The sequence below is a fragment of the Ranitomeya imitator genome, chromosome 9 (assembly GCF_032444005.1).
Source record: "Ranitomeya imitator isolate aRanImi1 chromosome 9, aRanImi1.pri, whole genome shotgun sequence".
In the NCBI taxonomy this organism is placed as follows: Eukaryota; Metazoa; Chordata; class Amphibia; order Anura; family Dendrobatidae; genus Ranitomeya; species Ranitomeya imitator.
The window spans coordinates 38095706-38112094 of record NC_091290.1 but is presented as its reverse complement, the minus strand read 5'-3'; the positions used below and the strand labels follow the sequence as shown (position 1 = coordinate 38112094).

General features: G+C 40.2%; 2 protein-coding genes across 4 annotated transcripts in view; one reads left to right on the top strand and one right to left on the bottom strand.

Moving 5' to 3' along the window:
• The window catches only part of MACROD1 (mono-ADP ribosylhydrolase 1), an 873108-nt gene that overhangs the window by 173817 nt on the left and 682902 nt on the right, over positions 1–16389 (bottom strand). The window lies entirely within an intron of this gene.
• The window catches only part of FLRT1 (fibronectin leucine rich transmembrane protein 1), a 292290-nt gene that overhangs the window by 15711 nt on the left and 260190 nt on the right, over positions 1–16389 (top strand). The gene's annotated exons all lie outside the window — the stretch shown is intronic.

The window sequence follows — 16389 nt, the reverse complement described above, 5'->3', positions numbered from 1 at the left end:
GGGGATCATTGATGGGGATGTTAAAGTCTCCCATGATGAGGGCGGGGATGTCACAGGATAGAAAGTGAGTAAGCCAGGTGGTTTCTTTTATACTTTCCTCCTGATTTTGGCTCTCAAATACTGATGTCTTTTTGAATGTATAGGATCATGAATGTTCACAAGTTCATTATTTTACATCAGTATTTGTAAGCCAAAATCAGGAGGAAAAGTATAAAAGAAACACGCCACCACTTCTGTATTTATCATCCACTCCTCGTCTTGGCTTACAAATACTGATGGAAAATAATGAATTTGTGAACATTCATGATCCTATACATTCAAAAAGACATGGAAAGATGCACAAGCGTGTGCATGGCTCTCTATTAATATTTAAGGAATTCAGTGACTTCATAATAGTCTCAAAAACTCTAAGAGACACTCGTATCCATGTTATTCTATGGGGCTGTGCACATGTCCGATTTTTTCATATCAGGCCAAGCGGTCCAGGTGAACAAAACGATGCATTGTCCGATTTTTGATCCAAAATCAGCAATGCAAGTTTAGGGGTTCGTGGAAAACATTGGACTGCATTCAGATGATATAATCACGGACTGACGTAATGGAGAAGGAGGATACTTTATTTTGTTTTCTCTACACCTTTGAGAAAAACCTGATTCCACTGTGATCATTTTGATCAGAAAAATTGGACCGTTTTGATTTTCTTGTGCACCTGATCTGATGAAGAGGGCAATTTTTTTCGGTTTATGACTAGGATCGATGATCAGAGTCCAGATCCTTGAGGTGTTAAGGGAGCTTGCACCAACCTCAAATTGGTCATGTGGTATAAATAAAAATTCATGCAACTTGCTAATATAATTGTACCTACCAAGGTGTCCTGATCTTCAGCAACACATTTTTAATTTTGACAAAGATTAGACTCCATATTCTGACTAGTGGGTCTTCTGAAGAATAAGGCAGATGATCTCAGGACTAGACATTGATACAATTGCTTGTCTAGTTCAAATTGATACAAATGTATGAAATGTTACACCACCTTTTACAAATCTGTCACAGATGTCACAAGTTTTAGCACTGTAACAAGAAGAAAAGGTGATAAGCAAATCATGCCTTACTACTGAACATCTTGAAATGTTCTGTTCTTCATCTGGCAGACATTATTTTGTGACTAGAAGACACAAAAGAGAATAGTAAAACCAAAAACACTCAGTTTGAAAAAATGTTGCAGTAATCCGCAAGTGCTAGTAAAAGATGTAAAAAACAGGGTATTTGGTTGATACGTTTTTTGCAAAAAATGTATACTAAGCTGCTCTACCAATCTTCACGGTATACCCTTATCAGAGCAGTCCTAACTAATGTATGCAATCCCTATCTGATGTATTTAAAAACCTGATCATCTGTATATAACCTGTGTGAACAGGGTTCAGAGAGGAAAAATCCATGTGTGCATACAGGGTAGAACAGCTATTGTGCAGATAGCCCAGGAGGAGTGGTGGAACTCCCCAGTCTTGTAGACACAAGAGAACAATTATGGAAACAGGAACACATGGGCTACTTGCACAGTGAACAAGTCTGTATGATCATGTTCACACACCACCAAGAAACCTGAAGACACAAAAGAGAATAGTAAAACCAAAAACACTCAGTTTGAAAAAATGTTGCAGTAATCCGCAAGTGCTAGTAAAAGATGTAAAAAACAGGGTATTTGGTTGATACGTTTTTTGCAAAAAATGTATACTAAGCTGCTCTACCAATCTTCACGGTATACCCTTATCAGAGCAGTCCTAACTAATGTATGCAATCCCTATCTGATGTATTTAAAAACCTGATCATCTGTATATAACCTGTGTGAACAGGGTTCAGAGAGGAAAAATCCATGTGTGCATACAGGGTAGAACAGCTATTGTGCAGATAGCCCAGGAGGAGTGGTGGAACTCCCCAGTCTTGTAGACACAAGAGAACAATTATGGAAACAGGAACACATGGGCTACTTGCACAGTGAACAAGTCTGTATGATCATGTTCACACACCACCAAGAAACCTGAAGACACAAAAAAGAATAGTAAAACCAAAAACACTCAGTTTGAAAAAATGTTGCAGTAATCCGCAAGTGCTAGTAAAAGATGTAAAAAACAGGGTATTTGGTTGATACGTTTTTTGCAAAAAATGTATACTAAGCTGCTCTACCAATCTTCACGGTATACCCTTATCAGAGCAGTCCTAACTAATGTATGCAATCCCTATCTGATGTATTTAAAAACCTGATCATCTGTATATAACCTGTGTGAACAGGGTTCAGAGAGGAAAAATCCATGTGTGCATACAGGGTAGAACAGCTATTGTGCAGATAGCCCAGGAGGAGTGGTGGAACTCCCCAGTCTTGTAGACACAAGAGAACAATTATGGAAACAGGAACACATGGGCTACTTGCACAGTGAACAAGTCTGTATGATCATGTTCACACACCACCAAGAAACCTGAAGACACAAAAGAGAATAGTAAAACCAAAAACACTCAGTTTGAAAAAATGTTGCAGTAATCCGCAAGTGCTAGTAAAAGATGTAAAAAACAGGGTATTTGGTTGATACGTTTTTTGCAAAAAATGTATACTAAGCTGCTCTACCAATCTTCACGGTATACCCTTATCAGAGCAGTCCTAACTAATGTATGCAATCCCTATCTGATGTATTTAAAAACCTGATCATCTGTATATAACCTGTGTGAACAGGGTTCAGAGAGGAAAAATCCATGTGTGCATACAGGGTAGAACAGCTATTGTGCAGATAGCCCAGGAGGAGTGGTGGAACTCCCCAGTCTTGTAGACACAAGAGAACAATTATGGAAACAGGAACACATGGGCTACTTGCACAGTGAACAAGTCTGTATGATCATGTTCACACACCACCAAGAAACCTGAAGACACAAAAGAGAATAGTAAAACCAAAAACACTCAGTTTGAAAAAATGTTGCAGTAATCCGCAAGTGCTAGTAAAAGATGTAAAAAACAGGGTATTTGGTTGATACGTTTTTTGCAAAAAATGTATACTAAGCTGCTCTACCAATCTTCACGGTATACCCTTATCAGAGCAGTCCTAACTAATGTATGCAATCCCTATCTGATGTATTTAAAAACCTGATCATCTGTATATAACCTGTGTGAACAGGGTTCAGAGAGGAAAAATCCATGTGTGCATACAGGGTAGAACAGCTATTGTGCAGATAGCCCAGGAGGAGTGGTGGAACTCCCCAGTCTTGTAGACACAAGAGAACAATTATGGAAACAGGAACACATGGGCTACTTGCACAGTGAACAAGTCTGTATGATCATGTTCACACACCACCAAGAAACCTGAAGACACAAAAGAGAATAGTAAAACCAAAAACACTCAGTTTGAAAAAATGTTGCAGTAATCCGCAAGTGCTAGTAAAAGATGTAAAAAACAGGGTATTTGGTTGATACGTTTTTTGCAAAAAATGTATACTAAGCTGCTCTACCAATCTTCACGGTATACCCTTATCAGAGCAGTCCTAACTAATGTATGCAATCCCTATCTGATGTATTTAAAAACCTGATCATCTGTATATAACCTGTGTGAACAGGGTTCAGAGAGGAAAAATCCATGTGTGCATACAGGGTAGAACAGCTATTGTGCAGATAGCCCAGGAGGAGTGGTGGAACTCCCCAGTCTTGTAGACACAAGAGAACAATTATGGAACAGGGTTCAGAGAGGAAAAATCCATGTGTGCACTGATAAGGGTATACCGTGAAGATTGGTAGAGCAGCTTAGTATACATTTTTTGCAAAAAACGTGTGAACATGATCATACAGACTTGTTCACTGTGCAAGTAGCCCATGTGTTCCTGTTTCCATTATTTTGTGACTAGCCTAGGGTGGAGGTGTTCTGATTTTCTGACTTTTGGCTATATTTTGGATCTTAGAGCATATTAGAAGCTTTAGTTACACATGACGACGATAATTGTGCAGAATAACCTCAAGACAGCTAAAGTGAAATGGAAGAAGGATGTATCTTTGTTTTGTTTTTTAGGATTTCTATGTTTTGGGTTAGTTTCCACATTTTCAATTAATAAACTTTAATTATGGAATATTGAAGTCAATCTGAAGTCTTCTTTGAAGAGCAGTAGTTACATCCTATTGATGTAAGATCAGTTTAAAGTAGAAAATTGAAAGGGAAGATTCATCAACATAGGCAGTTTCTTTTTTACTCTGGTCTTTTTGAACTATGTGTTTTATTAAGATGTGCAAGATTTATTAACAAGCATGTGCCGCTTAATGAATGTGATAGATTTTTCATCCAACTCCAGAAATGTTACTCCAGTCAGGGACTGAAATACATTTTTGGTGTCATTTATTCAACTTTAGTGGCTTAAATTATTATAGGTTAGTTGTTTGTGTATTGTCCCTCCCCATTTCAACGTCGCCTACTTTTCTAAAAGTAGGCGGAGGTGGCCGGGAATGGCGTAAAAATGTCAAAAGTCTTAGGTTTGCATGATTAGAGTTGTGCAAATATTTTGCAAGGTGTTTTACTCCAGCAATCAGCTAAAAACACCTTGATAAATTAAATAGGGCTGGAAACACTGCAGAATTATATATTCATACAAAAGTGTTGTAATATCACCTGTGTGGTAGTATTGTGATCAATAATAAAAAAAATATCTCCAGTAAAATTGCAGTTTGATATATAGTGACAAAAACCGAAAACAGCCGAGGTCTTATGTTGTGTTAAACCAGATAGCCATAGCACAAACTGTACATATTATATAGATCTTTTAGACCTGAAGAGGCAGGTGTTTTTGTTCTGCTGTGAAAATCCATGTCAGAATGGCTGTAAAATCATCTTTGAAAGTATCAATTCTTAATAGTAAAATGAGGATTTTATGAGTCATGGACTCATAAAATGTCTAATTTTTAATATCAGAATTATACAGCTACTCATGCATGGATTTTCAAAGTAAGTACACCCATCTCATCAGGTCTAAGAAATCCCTTTAATAATAAATGTATGTACAGTTTGTATTGTGAAACCTATTGACAAATGTACTTTAGTACGGTCTGGTCAATAATTAGAATGATAAAAGCTCTTTTTTATATATAGATGTGGAGGAGAGCGTAGTTCTATAATTGTATCACATTAAATGAAGTCTCACCAGTTTGCTGCTGTCATTTTCCATACAAGTACACCGACATGTATTCTCACACTTGTATCGCGTTAAGTCAGGATGAGACGACTGTGCTAATAATTATATGTTATGACACTGACCATGCAAGTGAATTAGGATTCCAGCAGAACACTGGATTCGTCGCGCACTGTTAACACCTTGGTGTGCTTACGCTTGCCTGCACCATGGATTTGTGGATGTGCCCCTTATTTGACTTTGTTATAAATATATAATAGATTCCCTTCTGTGTACAGCTGCTGATGCTCCCCTCCGCTGGTGTAATTACAGCTGTGTTAATTGCGAACACCTAAGTATGTTTTTCTTGCTCCGTGCGAGCGGTAATGTATATGTAATGTGCCCATGTAACCTGGTTTGTGTAGAGGGAGCAGCAGTGCCAGGGAAACAAGATATACATAGTGAAGTGGGATCAAGCTCCAAGGCAAACCTTTAGGGAGACAGGCATGAAAGTAGAAATTTTCATAGATGGAAACAGCAAATTAGATAAAAAAAAAGAGGAGCTCTAATTAATAGGAATCTGTCTTTTTTTTTAATTTACCTCTTATATTTTTACAAATAGTAACAATTAATTTTTCCTATTCTTCCTGGTTAAAATACTTAAAATACTTAAAGGAAATTCAACTGAGAGCAGCATAATGTAAGGAAAGAGACCCTGATTCCAGTGATGTATCATTTAGTTTACTGGGTGCTGCAGTTGTGACACAATCTGAGTTTTTAGTTGTAGCAGGTAGCAGAGCTCAGACAGTAGTTTCCTGTGTACATTGTATATTGACAGTAAGCTGCTAACCAGTGCTGGTGGGGCTGGACCAGGATGCACAAGAGCTGTAGTCCAGGCAGTAATAATCTCCTGATGATAAAACACGCATTGTATTGAAACAGCACACAGCCTAATAAGTAACACACCACTGGGATCAGTGTGTCAGTCTCTATCTCATGCTGCCCTCAAATTATATAACAAACACTGGCTGATACATTCTATTAAAAGTTAATCTATCAACAGATTTTTCCCTGTATAAACCATATGACCAACAGGTAGCCATTTTAAATAGCCTTTCTGCCAACCCTTAATATGAGCCCAGCTGCCTTGCATACCTTCAAAAATACTTTACATGATTTCGACGTTCTGTATGCCAATCCGGCCTGAGTGGTCCAATGGGCATCTATAGACTGTACTTGCCTCTTCCTCCTCAGTGCTTGCAATCGCCACCGATTAATATGGATGATATGTCACCCCAAAAGTCTGTTCAATTCTTGCCGCCAGAGAGGATGAGCCGACAACATAACGGAGATGCCCATCAGACTATTTGACACCGATTAGTATATAGCCATTTATAAAGGGTCTTTTTTCCACATGTATGTGGGGCAACTGGGCTCAAATCAATGGGTTGCAGGAATGCCATTTAAAGGGATTCTGTGGGTACAGGATGACTGTTCAAATTAAGGCCACGCTCACACGTTCAGTAATTGGTCAGTATTTTACATCAGTATTTGAAAACCAAATCTGGGAGTGGGTGAAATTTTTTTAAAAAGTGATGCATGTGTTTCTATTATACTTTTCGGCTGCCATCACACTAGCAGTATTTGGTCAGTATTTTACATCAGTTTTTGTTGCCAAAACCAGGAGTGGAAGAATTAGAGGAAAAGTATAATAGAAATATATGCACAACTTCTGCATTTATCACCCACTCCTGGTTTTGGCTTACAAATACTGATGTAAAATACTGACCAAATACTGCTAGTGTGACAGCAGCCTTCCTCTGATTGTTCCACTCCTGGATTTGGGTTACAAATACTGATGTAAAATACTGACCAAATACTGAACGTGTGACCGTAACCTAAGACTGAGCCAGGAGACCAGTAGGGGACATATCCCTGGGTGCGACAGAACACAAGGGGTCCAGTAGGTGAATATATGTTCCTTTTTTATTTAATGACCCCCATGGGTTCACTTAAAAAAAATAAGTAAAAAAAAAATGGAACACTCCTTTTTATAGGGTTTTGATTTTCCAAGACATGGGAGATTAAATAAAATAGGGAATTGAAAAAGTTACTCCTTGAATCACCAGATGCCCGACACTCTTCGCCGGTACCAAAAGTGAGGATGTCCCGTGTATCAGTCACATGACCCTTGCAACAAACCCCTGGCTTTAGTATAAAAGATGATATATAACCGCTATATTCTTTGATTGATTGTAGAAGTAAGGTGGCTAATGCATGGCGCTTCATCACTTCTGGTATCGGCGAGGGAACTTAAAAGATAATTAATAGTTATTTCCTTCATTTTCTTGGTAAATGAAAAAAGAAAAATCACAAAAAAACATAGCGATCACTATATTTCAAAATGTAAATTATCTGTTGGTTTTCCTTATGGTGGGAAACCCTGGCAGGGGCTCTATTATATGTACATCTGTGCGCGCACTTTTAATACACATATTTAGAGCCTATAACTGAGTTCACATCATGGACAAGACCCCTTTAATTCGGGATTGCTCTTAACATGGTTGTGTTTATTGCAGAACGCAATATCAAGAGCAAAAAAAAACATTATTATACAGCTACATAGTCCTAGTCCTGAATTTGCAGAAGGTAAATTCCTCTGTGAGTTTAATACATCTGCACTTTTATTAGTTACCATCTAACGATAAATATTTGTTACACACAAACATTGAATCGGATATTGCACCACTCGGATGATGCTCGGTCTAAATGGATGAAATTAATATAATACAGCAAAGTGTCAATGTGATTGAGTGGAGCTCTTCCCTAGGGTGCTGCTATTAGGCGCTTAACACACATGATGGGCGATGTGCAGACGCGTGTGTATTACACTCATCTCATTATTAACCCAAAACGCTTATTTTGCAGTGCTGTGGTGTTACTGCTTCCTAGTCTCGTCCTCTTTTCTGAAGGGATGTTATTGTCTGCAAGGTGCCATATTAATTAGCGTTTCATACTAAATGCCTAGTGCTACTTGTGTAGTCAGATCAACATTGAAGGATAATAATTAATGGGCTTGTGTTGTTGTTGCTGTTTTTGTTTTGTTTTTTTACCCCATGTTAGATATCACTTAAGGCCTGCAGACCCTTTAATAAAGGGTTAGCAGAACCTGACAATTTTGGCCAGACTGGAAAGCTATCAATTGTATATAATAACATTTCCTTGACATTCAATCCTTTTTATGTTGCCACAAGAGAAAATATGCACGCCATATAAAACATATACTGTACATTCTGGGCCAAGCTAATTGTCGGCTGAAGGACGTCTTTGGTGTATGGGCACCTTTAGTGTTTACCTTTAGCTTACTGATTTAATAACACTTTTTAAAATGTAATTCTTTCTGCAGGAGCACACTGCTCCCCTAGCCTCCCAGTTTCCTACTTGCTGAGAGCAGTGTGCTCCTAAAGATTGCCAATTTGGACTAGCAGATGGCCGCACCGCTGGTCTGCACCATGCATTCTCCGATGCTGCAAGCAGAGGCAGCTCCGTAATCTGGCCAGCTTCAGAGCAGCACTTCCAAGCTTTAAAATAAAAGTGCATGCTCTTTGCCTAGGAGACCGGACAACTTTGATAGAGTGCAGAGGTGGCTAGTAACCTATGCCATGAGCAATATATTATAGAATTAAAAATTAGCGATGAGCGAGTATACTCGTTGCTCGGGTTTTCCTGAGCACGCTCAGGTGGTCTCCGAGTATTTATGACTGCTCGGAGATTTAGTTTTCCTTGTCACAGCTGCATGATTTGCTGCTACTAGCCAGCTTGACTACATGCGGGGATTCCCTAGCAGCCCGGCAACCCCCACATGTACTCAGGCTGGCTAGTAGCTGTAAATCATGCAGCTACGTCAACGAAAACTAAATCTCTGAGCAGTCACAAATACTCGGAGACCACCCTAGCATGCTTGGGAAAACCCAAGCAATGAGTATACTCGCTCATCATTATTAAAAATCCCTGAAAGGTTTATTGCAAAATTGCACTTTTTTTTTTTGCAATCTTACTCATTTCACAAGAAGAGAAAACTCCATCTAAGTTTTTTTTTTTTGTTTACACTGGCCTTTGTGTCCGATCATGACCAATGGGAGGAAAAATAAATAAGCAAATGTTTGTCCAATTGCAACTTTTATGCAGACATTAAAATCATAGTTTGTCGACAATCACACATGGCCTCTTGCAAACAGGAATGTGCTGGCAAAAATAATAAAAAATGTATGCAAGCGTATAATGGTGCTAAAGATTAGTGCAGATGATTGCGCCTTGTAAATAGTGCTCCAAGAGCGACGATCAACTTGCTATATAGTTTTGGATGGAAAATCTTCCCATGTTACAGGACCCTTAAAGGGAACCTGTCACCCCCTCAAGCGTTTGTAAATAAAAGAGCCACCTTGTGCTGCACTAATGCTGCATTCTGACAAGGTGGCTCTTTTAGTTATGATGCCTGCACACGCTGAAATAAACGCTTATAAAATGTGCCCCCTCATACCGTGAAATCGCCAGGGAGGCGGGACTTTACTTCCTAATCAGATGCCTCCCAGCCGTCACTCTGGACCTGTGCGTGCCGGGCGCTGCCTCTTGCTGCATTATCGTCCTCGGCGCCTGCGCTGTAAGTACAAAGGGCAGCACCACTGCGCATGACCCCAAAAAAACTTAATGCGCTGGTGCCGGGGACAATAATTCTGCAAGAGGAGGCGGCGCATGGCGCGCACAGGCCCGGAGTGACGGCTGTGCTGCGTCTGATTAGAAAGGAAAGACCCGTCTCCGGGAACATTTCAGGGTATGAGGGGGCACATTTTATAAACGTTTATTTCAGCGTGTGCAGGCATCATAACTAAAAGAGCCACCTTGTCAGAATTCAGCATTTGTGCAGCACAAGGTGGCTCTTTTATTTACAAGTGCCTGAGGGGGGGTGACAGGTTCCCTTTAATCCTGTGGTTGGTTTGGTTTCCAGCACTGATTCATTTTGCAACTTCTTTATGAGAGCGTAGAAATGCATTTATTGGCGTACAATCACAAGATCCTTGTAGATGCAGCATTAGTTTTTCGGTGCCAAGTGAATACACTTGGGTGCCTAATATTTCATCAGCGCTCAGCTGTGTTTCTATGAGACAGACACTCTGGAGGGTATGTCCCAGCATCCAGTTTCCATGGAAAGGCTACATCTGCATGTATGATATGGTAACGCTGTAGCATTCATGTATAAGTAAGCATTATCTGTATGCACATTCTCTGATAGCCAATATCTTGCCCGTTTCCATTCCCTCCCCTTTACTTAGTGTCTTTTACACTTGTCTTTCCCTCCTTCTCTCACTGCCTCCCTCCCTACCTCTGTCTTGTTATCTGTCTCATTAGCAAGCATGCTGCAGATTCCTTGTTCCTAACACTCATTGGCAGCCGCAGAGAGCATAATATGTTTCATATAAAGCGTCAATGTGACTATTCTGCAGAAGCAGCAGACTCGGTGCCCGTTTTCTCAATACCCCGTAAGGGATTAGGGTGACATACAGAATTTCAGTTACGTATTCCTGACATCTGCCCTTCAATTCCAATATCAATATTTGTTCTTTGCACTCACACATTTCTTCATCCTTCATAAAGAAGACTCTTAAAAGGCAATAACGTGCACCCCAATATATAACACAAGTCCGGTGGACATGAAAGGTCAGACTGGATGTTTGGATTTCATTAACCGAACAAATTGGTTCAGTCTTTTTTTTTTTTTTTTACTATTCTGCTGTAGTCACTGCGTACATTTAGGAATTTAGAAGAAAATGGAGCACAGATGGTTACATATACCACAGATGTGGTTTTATTCGCTATACATTACACAGTAAGGTTTTCCATTAGTATTCACATGGGGCAGATTTGTTGTAGAAATTTCTCCATTCTATACGTTCTTCTGCAGCAAGTGCATGAATGTTTACAAAATCTGTTCACGGTTTGGAAAAATAGATTTCTGCCACATGTGACCATTTATTTTAGCATTAGATTAATGTCAGCCATTTCCTCCCAACCATTTGTAATGTGTATGGGGGCTTCCTGACAGCTGACATCAAGGTACGGAAGGATCGAGCAGTTGGATTTTAACATGCCCGATCCTTTTGTTCTCAGGCGAGACTTACTCCGCTTTGCCCACTTAGAACGCATGCACAACTCAACTGTCAGCCCAGCTTTTAGCCAAAAGCTTTGTGAAGTGTATTGCCAACTTTATTCCATCCGACAAATCCTATATGCCAGATATTGTTTCATTATGTAAGGGAAGCAACCATCAGAAAATTACCTTTTGATTAAATCTGATTTTTGTTACATGTATGTTTAATTTTTTTTTCTTTTTTTTTTTTTTTTTCATATCCCTTTATTAAAAAAAATGCAATCTTGCAATTTTTACTCTGGACACGGGCTTTTTTACACTCTTGACTTCCTGTCCTTGGAAGCATTTTTTTTTGCAAAGCTCCATACTATAAGAGGCAGGATTAAAATGACAGGTACCACCTCTATATACAGCTCATAACACCGGATCTACCAATCGCAATAAGCGATGTCACATCCCACCTGCTCCACCTCCCTTCACAGTGACCTTGGCGTGTGCTCATTAGGAGCTACAAAAGATAGAGTCTGAGCATTGTGGCTAATGTCTGTTTTGTTTCCCGAAGCAATAGGAAGTCAGAATCTATAGAAGCCTAAGTGACAAGTGCAAGATTTTTTTTTTAATACAGATTTTTATATGGAAATATAAGCTACTTTGCCAAAAAAACAAGTATTTTAAAACAAAAACCTGTTTGAAACAATAGGTCATTTTCTGGTGATGGCTCACCTTTAAAGAAAACTTGCCAGGTTCTACAGGGCACCAGAGTCATGAAAAACAATATTCATGTGTTTTAATCAAGTTTGTCATGTGACAACACTCCCCTGCTTTGAGCGGCAAAAAAACACTTTTGCTTTGTTGCTACTTGTGCTAGATAGTCAGGACTAGTCCAGTGTGGCATTTATCAGCGTTGACTCGTGCTGTTATCACACCCACTTAGCATGATAGACATCTTCGCTGCTTCAGTGCAGGTCTTTGTGCACATCTGCATGAGAGCTCCTTATATATTTAAGCTATGATGCGGGACAGTGAAGAAAATTTTAATCACACCAAGCCAGTGTGATTACAGCACCTGAGGCTGGGACTAGTCCTGGGAGAAAGTCACCAAACCGGACTAGTACTGGAGTCCAAGGTCAAGAGCCAGGAATGTGCGTCATAAACAGAGGGAAGAGACAAAGGCATAGTCCGTTAATGGTCCGAGGTTAGAATACCAGGAGGAAATCAGGTCGGAGCAAAGGGAACAGGCAAAATGGATGGTCAGAATGAGGTTGAAGGTCAGGCAGCAAAAGATTCACAAGCAAAGCACAAGGCACTGAGAAACAAACCACACATAGCTGAATCTAAATCTGCGTCTGACAGAGATCTGGAGCTGACTGCCCATCTAAGTAACTGGGCAATCGCCTGGGACAAGGAACACCTGAAGGCAGCCCAGCCCAGCCCCTCTCAGTCATAAATTGGACTGCTGAGCTGTCAATCAATAAAAACACAGACGGCTCAGCATGCCTCTGCACCAGACTGGACGACTAAGCTGTCAATCAAAGTACTGACAGTTCAGTACGCCTTTCACCAGATTGTACAGCTGAGCTGTCAAAGTACTGACATCTCAACACGCCCCTGCACCAGACTGGACAACTGAGCTGTGAATCAAAGTTCTGACCGCTCAGCATGCCCCTGCATCAGACTGGATGACTGAGCTGTCAATCAAAGTAGTGTCAATCAAGGTACTGACTGCTCAGCACGCCCCTGCATCAGACTGGACGACTGAGCTGTCAATCCAAGTACTGACCGCTCAGCATGCCTCTGCATCAGTCTGGACGACTGAGCTGTGAATCAAAGTTCTGACAGCTCAGCACGCCCCTGCATCAGACTGGATGACTGAGCTGTCAATCAAAGTAGTGTCAATCAAGGTACTGACTGCTCAGCACGCCCCTGCATCAGACTGGACGACTGAGCTGTCAATCCAAGTACTGACCGCTCAGCATGCCTCTGTATCAGTCTGGACGACTGAGCTGTGAATCAAAGTTCTGACAGCTCAGCACGCCCCTGCATCAGACTGGATGACTGAGCTGTGAATCAAACTACTGACCGCTCAGCACGCCCCTGCATCAGACTGGATGACTGAGCTGTCAGTAACTATGTCTAGAACACAGTGAGGGGTAAAATCCTGTCACCTACACTATTTCATCCCAAGGAGTGCGGTAAACTTATTTTTTACATGGGAGTCTGAGTAATGGAAGTCACCCCAAAAAATGTATATATAATGAAGTTTTCATGACGTATTCGGATGCCATTATGTCTATGGGTGTCGCATTCATGTGATGGATGCCTAGAATATAATTGCATCCTTTTATTGGATACGTCATAGATAGCTTTTGAAAATCTCTTGTATCCGTTAAATGGATGCCATTATAGACTATGGCTAGCGGGTGCCACTTTTAGGCAGCCATTTAACAAATCTGTCACCCATAGACAATAATAGCATTTGTTTAATGAATACGATGTGAGTTTTTTAGTAGCATTTCATGACATTTGCGTTAAATGGTTGCCATCATCGTTATCGGTGACAGATGCCACAGCCTCCATTTACTCCGTATACTTTGGGAGCCCTCCCAAAAAAAGATGTGAACAAGGCTGTAGATGTCTTTTTGTGCATCTCCATCTACTTTACATGGTGTACCTGATAATTATGACTATGGTAGAGGTTGGTGTTTAGTAGAGAAGACATCACACTGCGGATGGCGAGAGCTGATAAGTCTTCCCATTATGTTTCTTGTTTGCAAAATACTTTACTGAAGCAATAAGAGGAGGAAATAACAGCAGCGATTACAGTGGTATATGTGCTTAATAAAATCCCAGCACATCTGTTAAATAAATGCCACATAAGTCTCTGCTCAAATAATTACACATTCACTTGTATCATGCCTCGTGAAATATATAAATATTTTATTCTTTCTTCTCCGAATAAATCACTACACAAATAGAGTTGTTTTGCCAACTGAATTCTTCCACTGAAGACAGCGGGTAGCAGTTTCCAAAAGGATTTCTTGTAAGGCCTGGTTCACATTTTGCATTTTGATTAGTTGTTTTTGTAATATATATTCTTTCTTAACAAAAAGCAGGGGTAGAGTAATCGGGGAGATATGTTCTTTTATCTGTTGTGGATTTATTCTCAGATTTAGCTAGAAAAATGCAATACCATGAAAAGCGGGAACCGATCACTCACTGATTAGTATCTTAAAAGACTTTAAAAAAAAAAAAACACGTTGCCCGACCTGTCTATGGTTTGTTTCTGTACTGACAGTTCCTTAATACCAACGATGCCCCCCTCCTATGGTGGTAGCAGGGTGTATAGCTGAATTTCTTAAAAATTATCAATAGCTAAAAGAATCGTTTACTTTCCACCAATTGTTTATTGTGACATATATCTTTTAGGTAATTCTCTACATTGATTAAAGGGAATCTGTCACATCATTTTGCCGCTATAAACTGCGGCCACCGCCATTAGGGGCTTATCTACAGCATTCTGTAATGCTGTAGATAAGCCCCCGATGTAACCTGAAAGCGAAGAAAAACAAGTTAGATTATACTCACCCAGGGGCGCACCGGTGCTGTGCAGTGCGCAGGTGCTGGGAAAGGTAAGAGAAGCCCAGCGCTTGCACACTGCAGTACTTTGCTCTGCCCTCAACAGGGCAAATCAGTATGCCTGCGCAGGAGCCGCAATAAGCAAGGAAGAGGACGTCATCGCATGAAGATGGGAGGCCCCGGACCTGCGACGCCCATCGGACCCGAACCAAACCAGGACCGCCCGTGGGTACGTATAATATAACTTGTTTTTCTTATCTTTAAGGTTACATCGGGGGCTTATCTACAGCTTTACAGAATGCTGTAGATAAGCCCCTAATGGCGGTGGCCGCAGCTTATAGCGGCAAAATGAGGTGACAGATTCCCTTTAATTCCCAAACATAAGTACTGATGACGACCATGAAAAACCTGGCCGTCCAGTTATGCAACAATAATTGTAATGTACATTCTACACATTGGCATTTAGGATGGGGCTACTAGGCGATGTTGTACCCAGATGAAATATATTACCGTAAGTCCCAAAAAAGTTATTTCGGGGATAATTATATTTATTAACATAATTGGCTTAAAAGAAACCAAAAATAGACAATACAAAAAATAAAATTGACTAAACATGGACTGGGCAATTGAAAAAAATGTGTGTGCAATAGTTTTAAAAAGTTAAACAATATTCAAGTTGAGAATTAAATATAATATGTAATAAACAACAGAAATAATATAGTAAGGATAAGTAGTAAAATAAATATAAGTACTATGCCGAAGATGTATATATGCATAACGTGCTAGTGTGATAAAGTACTAGTGCAATAAATCCCCAATGGCAGATATAATAAAATAGCAATAATCTTAAAATGCCAATCCTGCATATTAAAAGTAGGAGTCCTGTTGTGAGTTCTGTTTTTGGGCTCCCTCTGGTGGTTACTGATGGTACTGGGTGATTTGTGTTCTGCTGTATCTGGTGTCCACCTGTTCTATTAGGATTTGGGAGTTTCCTATTTAACCGGGCTTTCTTGTCATTTCCCCGCCGGCTATCAAGGTTATCAGAGTGTTTTGTTACCTCAGCTTCTGGCTTCAGTAATCTTCAGGACAAGCTAAGTTTTGATTTTCTTGTTCCACGTTTTGCTTTATTTTTGTCTTGTCCAGCTTGCATATAATTGTCTCTTTGCTGCTGGTTGCTTTAGTGGGCTGTAATTGCTCCTCATGTTCCATGAGTTGGAACATGAGTTCAAGTAATTACAGGATGGTTTTTTGAAGGGTTTTTTGCTGACCGCGCAGTTTACTTTTGTATCCTCTGCTATCTAGTTTTAGTGGGCTTCATTTTGCTGAATCTGTTTTCATACTGTGTATGTGCCTTCCTCTCATTTCACCGTCATTACATGTGGGGGGCTGCTATTTCTGTGGGGTATTTCTCTGGAGGCAAGAGAGGTCTGTGTTTCTTCTAATAGGGGAAGTTAGATCTTCGGCTGGTGCGAGACGTCTAGGATCAACGTAGGCACGTTCCCCGGCTATTGTTATTTGTGTGTTCAGGTTTAGGGTCG